Below are 16722 nucleotides of genomic sequence, written 5' to 3'. Positions count from 1 at the left end.
CCATAAAACACTGATGAAAGAAATCAAAGATGACACAAATAGATGGAGAAATGTACCATGTTCATGGATCAGAAGAATCAATATAGTGAAAATGAGTGTACTACCCAAAGCAATCTACAGATTCAATGCAATTCTTATCAAGCTACCAATGGCATTTTTCACAGAACTAGAACAAATAATTTCACAATTTGTATGGAAATACAGAAAATCCTGAATAGCCAAAGAAATCTTGAGAAAGAAGAATGGAGCTGGAGGAATCAACCTGCCTAACTTCAGATTATACTACAAAGTGACAGTCATCAAGACAGTATGGTACTGGCACAAAGACAGAAATATAGATCAATGGAACAAAATAGAAAGCCCTGAGATAAATCCATGCACCTATGGACACCTTTTCTTTGACAAAGGAGGCAAAAATATACAATGGAGAAAAGACAATCTCTAACAAGTGGTGCTGGGAAAACTGGTCAACCACCTGTAAAAGAATGAAACCAGAACACTTTCTAATACCATACACAAAAATAAAATCAAAATGAATTAAAAATGAAGTATGTAATTGAGTATGATATAAATAACATATAAACTGCAACCGTCAGCTCATTATACATTCACAAAGTGAACACACTTCTGCAATCTCCACAAACACCAAGAAAAAGAATACTACCAGAACCCAGAAGTCCCCATCAAGCCCCTTCCAATTATAATACTCCACCTCCCCAAAAGAAACAACTATCCTGATTTCTAACACTATTGATTTGCTTTACCTATTTCAAAATTTTATTTAAAATAGTGTGTATTCTTCTGTGTCCAGCTGTTTATATTCAACATCAAATTTGTGAGTTTTAAATACTTCACTGTAGCTAGCAGTACTTCATTCATTTTCATTCTGTATTTAACAGGAAAATACCGTAATTTATTTATTCATTCTACTTGTGATAAGCATTTGATTGTTTCTACTTTTTTGCCCATTGCAACTACTGCTACTATGAACATTTCTATATATCTCTTTTGAAGCATATGTATGCATTTCTATGTGCTACAGTCCAGTTCAGTCGCTCAGTCGTGTCCGACTCTTTGCGACCCCATGAATTGCAGCACACCAGACCTCTCTGTCCATCACCAACTCCCAGAGTCTACCAAAACCCATGTCCATCGAGTCGGTGATGCCATCCAACCATCTCATCCTCTGCTGTCCCCTTCTCCTCCTGCCCCCAATCCTACCCAGCATTAGGGTCTTTTCCAATGAGTCAACCCTTCGCATGAGGTGGCCAAAGTATTGGAGTTTCAGCTTCAACATCAGTCCTTCCAATGAACACCCAGGATTGATCTCTTTTAGGATGGATTGATTGGATCTCCTTGCAGTCCAAGGGACTCTCAAGAGTCTTCTCCAACACCACAGTTCAAAAGCATCAATTCTTCGGCGCTCAGCTTTCTTCACCGTCCAACTCTCACATCCATACATGACCACTGGAAAAACCATAGCCTTGACTAGACGGACTTTTGTTGGCAAAGTAATGTCTCTGCTTTTAAATATGCTATCTAGGTTGGCCATAACCTTCCTTCCAAGGAGTAAGCGTCTTTTAATTTCATGGCTGCAATCACCATCAGCAGTGATTTTGGAGCCCCCAAAAATAAAGTCTGACACTGTTTCCACTGTTTCCCCATCTATTTGCCATGAAGTGATGGGACCAGATGCCATGATCTTAGTTTTCTGAATGTTGAGCTTTAAGCCAACTTTTTCACTCTCCTCTTTCACCTTCATCAAGAGGCTCTTTAGTTCCTCTTCACTTTCTGCCATAAGGGTGGTGTCATCCGCATATCTGAGGTTATTGATATTTCTCCCGGCAATCTTGATTCCAGCTTGTGTCTCTATGTGCTACAGACGTACCCTTATCTTACTTATTTACTTATACCCCAACATATAAGGTATTAAAGGCCATTTTTAAAATTGCAATAACCACGCTGCAAGTATTATTAATAGGCAGCACCCAAGTTCCACTTATGGAGTAACAATCTTTGTCAGGAATGAAAGGTGAGACTCTGAAGGTATAAATTGGAGACGGACATAGAAACCAAGAAATGGCTCTACAATTTTTTAAGGCAGAAATTTATGGGCAAGAAAGAATATAAAAGAAAGAAGAGTAAAGAGTACAGAGAGAAAGGGATAAGATATGTAAAAACATGGCAGAAGGCTAAATACAATAGAAATAACTAGCCTATGAGAGAAGTCACAAAAGAACTTTTAAAAAGAGAAATTTTAAATATTAAGTTCCATACATCATGTAAACCATTTTCACTTATCCCTACTTAAAAAATTAGTTGCCCACACAAATGCCTTTGACAGTAAGTTAGTCAAAAAAATTTTTTTTCATGAACATCAAGGAGAATGGGAGTTATTACACATCTGGGGTAATATAATGCAGAATAGAGCAGCAAAATTAAGAAATCAGCAGACATGCTGAGTGTCTCAAATGATTAATGTGTTTTGTTTGTTACTGTTTATGGACGCAAACAAAGATGAATAAGACACAGTCCTACCTTGAAGTCCTGCATAACTGACAATCTTTAAAAATTAAATAAACTATTTTTCCTAAAGCAATGTGGCTTTGTTTAAACAAGAAAAAAAAACTCTCTTTTTCTAAGAAAATCACTTATAACTGTGCTACCCAGAGCATCAAGAGTCCATCTTCCACATTTATAGAAACTTATTAAATATTGATTCAGGCTGCTTTAAAAAGATTAGAATAATCATTGTGAAACTGCTAAACACTGAGTAAATCACTTTAACTTTTTTTAATTAAATTTATTTTTAATTTAAGCATAATTGCTTTATAGTATTGTGTTAGGTTATGCCAAACATCAACATGAATCAACAATAGGTATACAGCCTATGTTTCCTCTCTCTTGAACACACCTCCCACTTCCCTCCCCATTCCACCCCTGTAAGTTGTTACAGAGCCCTGGTTTGAGTTCCCTGAGTCATACAGTAAATTCCCATTGGCTATCTATTTTACATATGGTAATGTATATTTCCATGTTACTGTCTCCATACATCCAACCCTCTCCCTTCTCCTCCACTTTAACTTTTAATTTCGAGATAATTGTAGATTCACATGAAATTGCAAAAAAAAAAAAAAGTAAAGGGAGTGACCTTCTACTGTACCCTTTGTCCAGTTTCTCCCAATGATAACACCTTTCATAACTTATAATAGGGTACCAAAACCAGGAAAATGACATTGGCACAACCTAGAGCTCATTCAGATTTCACTAGTTTTATATGTATTCATATACATATGGAGTTCCATGAAATTTTATCACATGGGTAGATTTGTGTGATCACCATTCCAGTTGAGCTATTTCATATCCTGAAAGATGATGCTGTGAAAGTGCTGCACTCAATAGGCCAGCAAATTCGGAAAACTCAGCAGTGGCCACAGGACTGGAAAAGGTCAGTTTTCACGCCAATCTGAAAGAAAGGCAATGCCAAAGAATGCTCAAACTACCACACTATTGCACTCATCTCACATGCTAGTAAAGTAATGCTCAAAATTCTCCAAGGCAGGCTTCAGCAATACGTGAACCGTGAACTTCCAGATGTTCAAGCTGGTTTTAGAAAAGGCAGAGGAACCAGAGATCAAATTGCCAACATCCGCTGGATCATCGAAAAAGCAAGAGAGTTCCAGAAAAACATCTACTTCTGCTTTATTGACTATGCCAAAGCCTTTGACTGTGTGGATCACAATAAACTGTGGAAAATTCTGAAAAAGATGCGTATACCAGACCACCTGACCTGCCTCTTGAGAAACCTGTATGCAGGTCAGGAAGCAACAGTTAGAATTGGACATGGAACAACAGACCGGTTCCAAATAGGAAAAGGAGTACGTCAAGGCTGTATATTGTCACCCTGCTTATTTAACTTATATGCAGAGTACATCATGAGAAACGCTGGGCTGGAGGAAGCATAAGATGGAATCAAGATTGCCAGGAGAAATATCAATAACGTCAGATATGCAGATGACACCACCCTTATGGGAAAAAGTGAAGAAGTAAAGAGCCTCTTGATGAAAGTGAAAGAGGAGAGTGAAAAAGTTGGCTTAAAGCTCAACATTCAGAAAATGAAGATCATGGCATGCAGTCCCATCACTTCATGGCAAATAGATGGGGAAACAATGGAAACAGTGAGAGACTTTATTTTGGGGGGCTCCAAAATCACTGCAGATGGTGATTGCAGCCATGAAACTAAAAGATGCTTACTCCTTGGAAGGAAAGTTATGATCAACCTAGACAGCATATTAAAAAGCAGAGACATTACTTTGTCAACAAAGGTCTGTCTAGTCAAGGCTATGGTTTCTCCAGTAGTTGTGTATGGATGTGAGAGTTGAACTATAAAGAAAGCTGAGTGCCGAAGAATTGATGCTTTTGAACTGTGGTGTTGGAGAAGACTCTTGAGAGTCCCTTGGACTGCAAGGAGATCCAACCAGTCCATCCTAAAGGAGATCAGTCCTGCGTGTTCTGATGTTGAAGCTGAAACTCCAATACTTTGGCCACCTGCAAAGAGCTGACTCATTGGACAAGACCCTGATGCTGGGAAATATTGAGGGCAGGAGGAGGAGGGGACGACAGAGGATGAGATGGCTGGATGGCATCACCGACTCAATGGTCATGGGTTTGAGTGGACTCTGGGAGTTCGTGATGGACAGGGAGGCCTGGCGTGCTGTGGTTTATGGGGTCGCAAAGAGTCAGACACAACTGAGCGACTGAACTGAACTGAACACCATCGAGATGCAGAACTGTTCCATCAGCACAATGCTCCCCCTCACTTCTGTATGGCAAACCCACTCTACTGTCACTTCCCATTTCTAATACCTTGCAACCACCAGTCTATCTCTGTAATTTTATTCCAGTATAAATGGAATCATGTGTGTGCATGCTAAGTTGCTTCAATATTATCACACTGCAACCCTATGGACTGTAGCCAGAAAGGCTTCTCTGTCCATGAGATTTTCCAGGCAAGAATACTGGAGAGGGTTGCCATGCCCTCCTCCAAGGAATCTTCTCCACCCAGGGATTGAATCCATGTTTCTTATGTTTCCTGCATTGGCAGGTGGGTTCTTTATCAGTAGAGTTGGAATCATAAGATATGCAACCTTTTGAGATTGGCATTTTTCACTCAGCATAATTACTATGAGATCCATCCAAGTGATTGCATGTATCACTGGTTCCTTTTTTATTGCTGAGTGATACTGAATGGCATATTATTCATTTACCTGTTGGAGGACCTTTGAGATATTCCCAGCTTTTGGCTACTACAAATAAAGCTGCTAAGAACATTCATGTATAGGAATTTGTGTGAACTTGTTTTCACTCCCTGTGGTAAATGTCCAAAAGTGCAATCGCACTTGTACTCTACCTGGAGACCTCCTCTGAGTTGTCTGGCTACCCAAATGGGACTCAGTGAGAACCCAGAGCCCAGTGCCTTCAAAGGAAATGGGCTCCTAGCAGGCCATGCTCCAAGGAGGCAAAGGAGGGGGGATTTTCTTTGTCTCCATTATTCCCCAGCTGTCATCATCAATCAGGATTTCATCCTGGCAACTTTGTCACTAACATCAACCATACTAAATCAAATGACGAAATCTGGTCAAGGGACAAAGATTGGTAAGAATGGTACAGGCTCCTCTGTCCATGGACTTCTCCAGGCAAGAATATTGGAGTGGGTAGCCATTCCTCTCTCCAGGGCATCTTCCTGACCCAGGGATGCAACCTAGGTCCCCTGCATTGCAAGAAGATTCTTCACTGTCTGAGCACCAGGGAAGCCCAATTTGGCCCGGCTAGAGCCATTTTCTGGAGAAGGAAATGGCAACCCACTCCAGTGTTCTTGCCTGGAGAATCCCAGGGCTGGGGGAGCCTGGTGCGATGCTGTCTATGCGGTCGCATAGAGTCGGACACAACTGAAGCGACTTAGCAGCAGCAGCGGCAGCAGAGCCATTTTCATTTTATTTTTACTACTTCTTCAATTATCAAGCAAAGGAGATCAAGGACGTTGATGATGCAAGTGAATGTTTCTCTAATGTTTCTCAGAATAGAGACCAGAGTTTTACGAAGGCTCCACATGTCCAAGGATCACAGGAATAGTGGCTTTCTGGTGTCACTCCCCTTTTAGATAGGAAACATCAGTCCATCACACTGGCTTTGGGCATCAGAGTGGAAAGGACTTCATTGGGAAGTAATCTTTTCTCTTTGGGGGTTTTTGAAGAATGTCTCACCTGTAGTTCCCCTGATACAAGTAATGACACCCCACCTCCACTCCTGAGCTGTTTCCTCATAATTAACTCCTGCCATAGTCACCAATCTCCAGTGGGGTCTCTTGGAGAAGTCCCACTCAAGGAGAACCACTACAGTTTTCCTTCAATGGGTGTACATCTAGTGTATAAGAAATAACACAGGAACTAATGCCCAAATTTGGAGTTAATAATTTCGTCTTAATAATTTCATCTTACAAGCTTTCTTCTTCCAAGTAAAGTCTTATTTTTATTGATATGCTATGTACAAGAATTTACAAATTAAGAATGTGAAAAAGCTTAAAACAAAAACAGCAAGGACTTCCTCTGTGGTCCAATGGTGAAGACTCCAAGCTTCCACTGCAGAGGGCACAGGTTCAATCCCTGGTTGGGGAACAAAGATCTCACATGCCACAAGGTGCAGCCAAAGAAAGAAAACAAAACAACAGCTTCTACTCTTTATCTACCACCCACAACTATTCCTCTGAGGCAGCTGCTTTCAAATATCTTAGCTAGGTAATGAGGGAACTGAACTCTCTTTCCAAATAGTACATACATAAATTTCTATATAATTCGGTTATTATCAGTGAGTTTATTTGGGTTGTTTTTTTTTTAGTCTGAAGAAGCCAAGGTTGGCAGTAAAGGAATGGAGTGAGCTATTTTTTAGGAGTTCCTTGGGATTTGCTTGCACTTTCAGTTAACTCTCCAGTAGTTTCTTACAAGATGGCAAGTTATCTCACAAAAGAAAATTCAAATTTCAAAGTTGTCTAGAAGAAACTGAAAAATAAACAATCAAGGGTACTCTAGCAAAGAGCTCAATGTTTTGCTGTAATAAGCACGACTATTTCAAATAAACATTATTATTCTGTGTACTAAGAAAATTCAGGTTGTTCTCATACATACATTTGCAAAAAAGTACTTCAAAAGTAAGCTTTCAAAACTCAAACTAAATAGTTCTGCTCTAAATACTTAAAGAAACATATGAGCAATAAAGCTAAACCAGCATGTTTTACTGGTGAGCAGATCTTACACTTCACCAAATTAAATAGGTGTTTTATTATAAAAATTTACTGTATCCTCTTCTACTAGTATATATACATGAATGACAACAGAAGTCAGAGAAGCAAAAATCCACATACATGGAAATCATAATCAAAACAATCACTCTTAACTGACTGTGCAAATGTAACCTCACTCATTAATATATTCTGCTAATTACATATTACATACAGTGTCCTTCATGGATTCTGGAATAAAATGATGTGGTTCTCAATATTACTGACGTACACTCATTTTAGCAACTGCATTTCAGAGATGCCTCTAAATATTAAAAATTATGTACTAGGTCCTTTCTAGTTGTAGTATATCAATTAACATTTTCAGAAAGAATATTATGAGAAATTTCAGCTGCTTCTCTCAGTATAGAAATAACTTCTTTGGGAACAATAATTTTTATAGGTATTAAAGTATCTGTATTCCATTTCTTATAATATCATGAAAATGCTGAGGAAATAACTGTCATCAACTGATACTTCAAAAAGACATAATCAAATGTTTAAATAATTTAAAAAGTAGGATATAAGGAAAATGATACTAAGCCCTACTCTCTAACAGTTTACTGCTCATTGGGAAGTCATATCAGGCTCCAAGTTATAGGTCCTACCTATGGTACGAGAGTAACACATAGGATTAAAAAACAGAGGCTTCTTAGAAAATGGTGTTTGAACTGATTCTGGGGGGAAAAAAAAAGGAGTCAGTCACAAAAAGGAGGGAAGGCTGAAATATATCAGTGGTATTAGTGATGCTCAAGAAGGTAAGGGGTTCAAAAAGATATTTAGGAAAGAACTCCATAGGACTTTTTGATTTGTTAGCCATGGGCTCTGAACAAGAGTAGTAGTTAAAAGTAACTTCCAATTGTTGTTAAACCAGATGGAAATTCAAATAAAGGCGCGTGGGTAAGTGCTAAGTTGCTTCAATCATGTCTGACTCTTTGAGACCCTATGGAATGTAGTCCACCAGGCTCCTCTGTCAATGGGATTCTTCAGGTACCTGGGAAGCCCAAATTAAGAAGGTAGAGCTAATTTAATGAAAAATATGAAACTAGTTTGAGCAATTCTGAGATGACTGTGAAATGTTCATGTGATGTCCAGTAAAGAGTCAGATGTATATTTCTAAAGCTCAGAAAAGATTTTGGTTTAGAGATACAGATTTGGGAGTTATCAACCTACAAATGATAACTAAAGCAATGATAGGTGACAGATTAAAAAAAGCAGAGGACTTTGAATGAAGCCATCACGAAACATAATGTCCAAGAATAAGGCAAAGATAAGGAGCTTACCAAGGAGACCAAAGAGCAATGACTAGAAAGAAGGGAATCAGTGAAGGGATGTATATGAGAATCACAGGGTCAGAGCTATACTGTCCAATACAGAATCCACCAGTCCCATGTGGCTATTGAGGATCTGAAATGGGCTTAGTGCACCTGAGGAATTAAATTTTTAACTTAATTTAAAAACTGATAATTGATTCAGTTTTTGAAAAGTGTTTAAGTATGCTTAATAACTTGAATATATGAATCTATTTTTTTTATTGAAAATTTATCTCTTTATTGCTAATACAAGTACAGAGGAGGTATGGGTGGCATGGGCAGCACGGGCAGCCCAGGTGTCAGTGGCACCAGAAGAACCCATCTCTAACATGGCTCCAGAACCAGGATGGGATCTTAGGGCGCATTCATCAGGAAGAAGTAAAGGCGCCTCATGGCAGCAGGTGCTGGATCTTGAATCACAGCTGCTGTCTCATGTCTCTGACTCTTGGCTCTCCTATTCTTAAACCAAATCTGCACTCTGGTGTCAGTCACACCCATGCGTCTCGCAATCTCCCTTCTGGTGAGTAGGTCCGAATCTATTTTTTCAATGATAAATTTTGTAAAATCTCAACAAACATAAGTATCTCTGATAAAAAAATTGGCATTAGAATTGTGACACAGAGTAAATATAAAATACACTCATTTTGGAGATTTTTGTATGAAGAACAGAATGTAAAAATATTTTATTAAAGCTTCTGTACACTGATGATATGCTTTTTGGTTTTTGGGTTTTATTTTAACAAGGATAGTTGCTAACATTTATTTGAAGTGACTTAAATGCCCATGTTTAAGTCACATGTTTAAGTCATAAGTAGAAGTTGTTTTTAAAACATTTAGATCAATGAATCTTTAACTTTTCTTCATAATAATGGCATCAATGTACATGTAGTGCTTTGCAACCTGCTTTTCTTGAGTTAACTATATGTCATGGTGATTATATGTTGAAACGATAATATCCTGGATATACTTGTTTAACTAAAATGTTATTAAAATTAATTTCACTTGTTTCTCTTTTTTATTTTTTGAGTGGCTAATAGGTATCATGGCTTTTATTTCTATCAGACATAGAATATTTCAGGAAAAAAGTAATCATGACTATTGGGAGACAATTCTCCATCGGTCTCAAGTTTCCGTAGATCTTGTAAGTAAAGCACTGGGTGCCCTTTATTCCAACATATCTTTCCAAACATATTTGTATAAAGAACAGTCCTGGAAAATGAAGATAATATCTCATTGTAGAGCAAAGAGAAGGCATACTTACTGCCCATTATAAAAGATAAAGTTTTCTTAAGCTCAAGGTTCCTCTTTTGTGACTAAATCCACTGTGTATAGAAGTGTCACTTGACCCTCTTTGCATTGTCTTCTGGGAACTGGGGTTCAGAAAACTAGTACAAAAATGCTGATGTTCTGGCTACTGTTATTGCAATAATAAGTAATAAATTGTTGCTTTTTATAATAAACTTTTCTCTATCCCTGACCCAGAAGTCTTGGGTCTTCTACTAGCATCCATGAAATTGTGCCAAGATAACTTGTTGGCTTACAAGAAAAGTTAAATCTCACACCTTTCACAGTCCTTGACAGTGACTCTGTCAGCTATATACTGCTGTATAACAAACTGCCCTAAAATTCAGAAGCTTAAAAAAATAACAATTAAAGACAGACATGTATATCAAGGGAATGAAATAGAGAGTCCCGAATAGACACAAAGAGATCAAATGACTTTTTTAGAAAAGTACAAAGGCAATTCAATGTAGTAAAGAGAATCTTTTCAATGAATGGTGCTGGCACAAATGACTATATATATGCCAAAAATGAACATAATCCCATATATCACATCTTATATAAAAACTAACCCAAAATAGACGATAAACATAATTTAAAATCTAAACCTACAAAACTCTTAAAGTAAACATGAAGAAAAACTTTGTGAACTAGGTTAGGCCAAGAGTCCTTAGATATGTCCCCAAAGTACAATACATAAAAGACAAAAAATGATAAATTGGGCTTCATAAAAACTATAAATCTTTGCTGTATGAAGGACATTGTTAATACAAATCATAAAATGGAAGCATATATATGTAAATAACATCTGGTAAAAGACATATCTAGGATATATAAAGCACTCTTAAGACTCAAAAGTAAGAAGACAGGCAAATTTTTAAAAGTGAGAAAAATATTTGAACAGATATACAATCTACATTTAAAAATAGACATAGGAACAAAGGACTATTTAATCCAAATGGACAGTTCAAAACTAAGATGTAAATATTACTAAAAGCAATGAAAGGACATCCAATCCTATTTGCAGTCAGGGAATTGCAAATTAAAATAAGAAAATATTTTTCCCCATAAAACTGAAAAAATAGAAATACTGATAATATCATGTGATGGAGAAGGAACGAAGAAATGAACACTCAGATTTTCTTGGCTGCCATACAAATTATTTAGGAAGCAATTTGGTAATAGTTATTATAACTCAAAACTAAAATATCATTTGGGTTAATATTTTGAATTCTAGTAATCTATTCTATGAAAATAAAATCATGAAAGTATAAAGATGTATATAGATGGATTTTCTATTATAAGCTATAATGAAAAATGGGCAGCAATCTCAATATCCATAAAAGCATGATTAAATAAACTACAATGCAACCATATAATTGAAAATGAGGAAAAAATATTAGGCAAATGAGGAAAAAATATATAGTGATTTGTTAATGTAAAAAGCAAATTTCACACCAGTAAGTACAGAGTGATTCCATTCCTTAAAATATAAATGTGGCTGCTTCTCTATATAGATTTCTTGCAACTACTCAAGAAAAGATTGGAAAGAAACTTAATGTAAGTCACTTTCAGTTCAGTTCAGTTCAGTCGCTCAGTTGTGTCCGACTCTTTGCGACACCATGGACTGCAGCAGGCCACCCTCCCTGTCCATCACCAACTCCTGGAGTTTATTCAAACTCAGGTCCACTGAGTCGGTGATACCATCTGATCATCTCCGCCTCTTCTCCTCCCCTTCTCCTCCTGCCTTCAATCCTTCCCAGCATCAGGTTCTTTTCAAACGAGTCACTTCTTCACATCAGGTGGCCAAAGTATTGAAGTTTCAGCTTCAGCATCAGTCCTTCCAATGAATATTCAGGACTGATTTCCTTTAGGATGGACTGGTTGGATCTCCTTGCAGTCCAAGGGACTCTCAAGAGTCTTCTCCAACACCACAGTTCAAAAGCATCAATTCTTCGGCACTCAGGTTTCTTCACAGTCCAACTCTCATATCCATGCATGACTACTGGAAAAACCATAGTTTTGACTAGACGGGCTTTTGTTGGCAAAGTAATCTCTCTGCTTTTTAATATGCTATCTAGGTTGGTCATAACTTTTCTTCCAAGGAGCAAGCATCTTTTAATTTCATGGCTGCAGTCACCATCTGCAGTGATTTTGGAGCCCCCCAAAAATAGTCTGTCACTGTTTCCACTGTTTCCCCATCTATTTGCCATGAAGTGTTGGGACCAGATGCCATGATCTTTGTTTTATGAACGTTGAGCTTTAAGCCAACTTTTTCACTCTCCTCTTTCACTTTCATCAAGAGGCTCTTTAGTTCTTCTTCACTTTCTGCCATAAGGGTGGTGTCATCTGCATATCTGAGGTTATTGATATTTCTCCCAGCAATCTTGATTCCAGCTTGTGCTTCATCCAGCCCAGAGTTTCTCATGATGTACTCTGCATATAAGTTAAATAAGCGGGGTGACAATATACAGCCTTGACGTACTCCTTTTCTGATTTGGAACCAGTCTGTTGTTCCATGTCCAGTTCTAACTGTTCCTTCCTCACCTGCATACAAATTTCTCAAGAGTCTCAAGAGTCACTTTAGAGAAGATGAAATTTGATGGGTGGATGATAAGGAATATTCACTTGACAATCCTAGATAATTTTGTTAGACTAGTAGAATTACAGTGATTCTTATTACTGTTGTTTTTCAGCATTTTTCTGAAATAGAGAATAACTGCTAAAGCAAAGTCCTAGAGACTGAAAGGAAAGAATTGAGGGAGCATATGAATAGATCCACCTCAGAAACAGCAGACACCTCATTTTCATGAAGTGCATGAAAAGAGGCAAGAATTAATGGGGCTATGGATCAGTTGGAGTGCAGGCTATATGGGTGGGAGGGCTGGGAGGTGAGATATGATTTACCTAAGAGTTGTGGTTTCTCAGTAACGAGGATGGGACCCAGGACTGGGGAGAGTGGTCAAGGTTTGGAATGGCTGATAAGGTAAAGTGGAAGGACGTTCACCAGGACAAGGCAGGAAAGGTGCCCCTGTGAAGTTTTTATTATCTAGTCCTAGAAGTAGCAGACTGGGTGTAAGACAGGCTGGGAGGATAGTCTTACTTTCTGGCCAGAAAGAGAACAGATTTTGGTGGACTGCCATCAGTCTCTGCAGCACTATGACCACCTTAGTTTTTGTCTGTAACCTACATCACTTTTCCACCCCCTCACACATCCATACTCTACACTCATCTACACTCTATTTTTAAAAGTTTCTTCTTTTATGAAGACATTATAGACTTACCAAAGCTGAAAGGAACCTTAGGAGTACCGATCCCCCCATTTTGTGGACGAGAAAATGGTGAGTCACAGAGATAAATGATTTTCTAATGAAGCAATAGTTCATAAATGGTAGAATCAGACTAACCCAGGTGCCAAACAAACCCTGTGTAACCATGATTACATAAAGAAAGGGATACTATGTCTGCAATCATCACAAATAGTTGTTACAAAATTAAGGCAAGACTCACTGCTGTCAAAATCAAACACTGTATCCACTAAACAAAAATGACTCCTGTTGAAGGTGTGGCATGATACAAATATACTGCTGCTGCTGCTGCTAAGTCGCTTCAGTCGTGTCTGACTCTGTGCGACCCCATAGATGGAAGCCCACCAGGCTCCTTCGTCCCTGGGATTCTCCAGGCAAGAATACTGGCATGGGTTGCCATTTCCTTCTCCAAGGCATGAATACTGGAGTGGGTTGCCATTTCCTTCTCCAAGGCATGAATACTGGAGTGGGTTGCCATTTCCTTCTCCAAGGCATGCGTGCATGCTACGTCACATCAGTCGTGTCCGACTCTGTGCAACCCTATGGACAGCAGCTCACCAGGTTCCTCTGTCCACAGGATTCTCTAAGCAAGAAAACTGGAGTGGGTTGTCATTTCCTTCTACACTGCAATTGATTTTAAATGAGATACCTATAAGAGCTGAGTAATCTGAGATGATGTATATTTGTAATATCAGAGTCTTCTCCAAATCCTAAAATTTGTACCATCCTCAAGAATTTTTGCTTGGAAAATTCCATGGACGGAGGAGCCTGGTAGGCTGCAGTCCACGGGGTTGCAAAGAGTCGGACACGAGTAAGCGACTTCACTTTCACTTTTCACTTTCATGCATTGGAGAAGTAAATGGCAACCCACTCCAGTGTTCTTGCCTGGAGAATCCCAGGGACGGTGGAGCCTGTTGGGCTGCCATCTATGGGGTCACACAGAGTCAGACATGACTGAAGCTACTTAGCAGCAGCAGCAGCAAGAACTTTAAAGCACCATCCAGGCTATGCTATGATTTTGGAAGACTTACAGTGCCCTCTGCAGTTTCAGCAGAAATAAATAAAATCACAATTGTGATTTAAAAGAACAAACAAAATCAGTATTTTGAACACCAACATAGAAGTGTACGCAATTAACATGCCTCAGAAACTCACTTTACTTTAAACTTTGAATTAAAATATTTATGTCAAGATCACTTTTTAATCAAAGTGCACTGAAGCATGTATAGCAGGTATCTATTTGCATAAAAAGATACACAATAAAGAAAAAGATACATATATGTGTCTAACTGTAGGTTAATTTGAGGGTAATACTCTAAAATATGGCTCAGTTGCCTCCAGAGACACAAACTGGCACCCTAGGGATCATATGTGGGAAGGTTATTCCCACTGTGGCTCCCCTAGTACTGTTACTGAGTCTGAACTCATTCTGCTCACCAAAAGACAGGCCAAGGTGTTGAGGCAAGGAATATGGCTTTATATAGAAACCTGGCTGACAGAGATGATATAGACTAATGTCTCAAAATAACCATCTTATTGTGGTCTGGATGTCAGGTTCTTTTACAGATTAGAGACAGGAGGAGGTAAGGAAACAAAAAGGTCATTAATCTTGCAAATATGTCCTAGAATGGCAAGCCTCAGAGTTCAGTAGAGTTCAATTGCTCAGTCATGTCCAACTCTTTCTGACTCTAAGGACTGCAGCACGCCAGGCCTCTCTGTCCATCGCCAACTCCCAGAGTTAACTCAAACTCATGTCCATTGAGTCAGTAATGCCATCCAACCATCTCATTCTCTGTCATCCTCTTCTCCTCCCGCCTTCAATCTTTTCCAGCATCAGGATCTTTTCAAATGAGTCAGGTCTTCACATAATGTGGCCAAAGTATTAAGTTTCAGCTTTAGCATCGGACCTTCCAATGAATATTCAGGACTGATTTCCTTTAGGATGGATTGGTTGGACCTCCTTGCTGTCCAAGGGACTCTCAGGAATCTTCTCCAACACCACAGTTCAAAAGTATCAATACTTCAGCACTCAGTTTTCTTTATAGTCCAATTCTCACATCCATACATGAGTACTGGAAAAACCATAGCTTTGACTAGACAGACTTTTGTTGGCAAAGTAATCTCTCTGCTTTTTAATAATCTGTCTAGGTTGGCATTAAATCTTCTTCCAAGGAGCAAGCATCTTTTAATTTCATGGCTGCAGTCACCATCTGCAGTGATTTTGGAGCCCCCTCAAAAAAAAGTTTATCACTGTTTCCACTGTTTCCCCATCTATTTGTCACGAAGTAATGTGACCAGAGATCAAATTGCCAACATCCGCTGGATCATTGAAAAAGCAAGAGAGTTCCAGAAAAACATCTATTTCTGCTTTATTGACTATGCCAAAGCCTTTGACTGTGTGGATCACAATAAACTGTGGAAAATTCTGAAAGAGATGGGAATACCAGACCATTTGATCTGTCTCTTGAGAAACCTGTATGCAAGTCAGGAAGCAACAGTTAGAACTGGACACAGAACAACAGACTGGTTCCAAATAGGAAAAGGAGTACGTCAAGGCTGTATATTGTCACCCTGCTTATTTAACTTATATGCAGAGTACATCATGAGAAATGCTGGGTTGGAAGAAACACAAGCTGGAATCAAGATTGCCGGGAGAAATATCAATAACCTCAGATATGCAGATGACACCACCCTTATGGCAGAAAGTGAAGAAGAACTAAAGGGCCTCTTGATGAAAGTGAAAGAGGAGAGTGAAAAAGTTGGCTTAAAGCTCAACGTTCATAAAACTAAGATCATGGCATCTAGTCCCATCACTTCATGGGGAATAGATGGGGAAACAGTGGAAACAGTGTCAGACTTTATTTTTTGGGCTCCAAAATCACTGCTGATGGTGACTGCAGCCATGAAATTAAAAGACGCTTACTCCTTGGAAGGAAGGTTATGGCCAACCTAGATAGCATATTTAAAAGCAGAGACATTACTTTTCCAACAAAAGTCCGTCTAGTCAAGGCTATGGTTTTTCCAGTGGTCATGTATGGATGTGAGAGTTGGACTGTGAAGAAAGCTGAGCGCCGAAGAATTGACGCTTTTGAACTGTGGTTTTGGAGAAGACTCTTGAGAGTCCCTTGGGCTGCAAGGAGATCCAATCAATCCATCCTAAAGGAGATCAATCCTGGGTGTTCGTTGGAAGGTCTGATGTTGAAGCTGAAACTCCAATACTTTGGCCACCTCATGTGAAGAGTTGACTCATTGGAAAAGACCGTAATGCTAGGTAGCCCTAATGCTGGGTAGGATTGGGGGCAGGAGGAGGAGGGGACGACAGAGGATGAGATGGTTGGATGGCATCACTGACTCGATGGACATGGGTTTGGGTGGACTCCGGGAGCTGGTGATGGACAGAGAGGCCTGGCGTGTTGCAGTTCATGGGGTTGCAAAGAGTCGGACACGACTGAGCAAATGAACTGAACTGAACTGAAACTCCAAGTAT

At 39.0% G+C, this 16722-nt stretch overlaps 1 long non-coding RNA gene across 1 annotated transcript in view; it reads right to left on the bottom strand.

Annotated features, from left to right (window-relative positions):
- LOC145530298 (uncharacterized) overlaps positions 1-16722 on the bottom strand; it is a 141516-nt gene that overhangs the window by 123790 nt on the left and 1004 nt on the right. The gene's annotated exons all lie outside the window — the stretch shown is intronic.

The sequence above is a fragment of the Giraffa tippelskirchi genome, chromosome 1, assembly GCF_054371585.1.
Source record: "Giraffa tippelskirchi isolate mGirTip1 chromosome 1, T2T-mGirTip1v1.2.pri, whole genome shotgun sequence".
NCBI classification, from domain to species: domain Eukaryota; kingdom Metazoa; phylum Chordata; class Mammalia; order Artiodactyla; family Giraffidae; genus Giraffa; species Giraffa tippelskirchi.
Note: the sequence above shows the minus strand (reverse complement) of the source record. Positions and strands in the feature narration are given on the sequence as shown.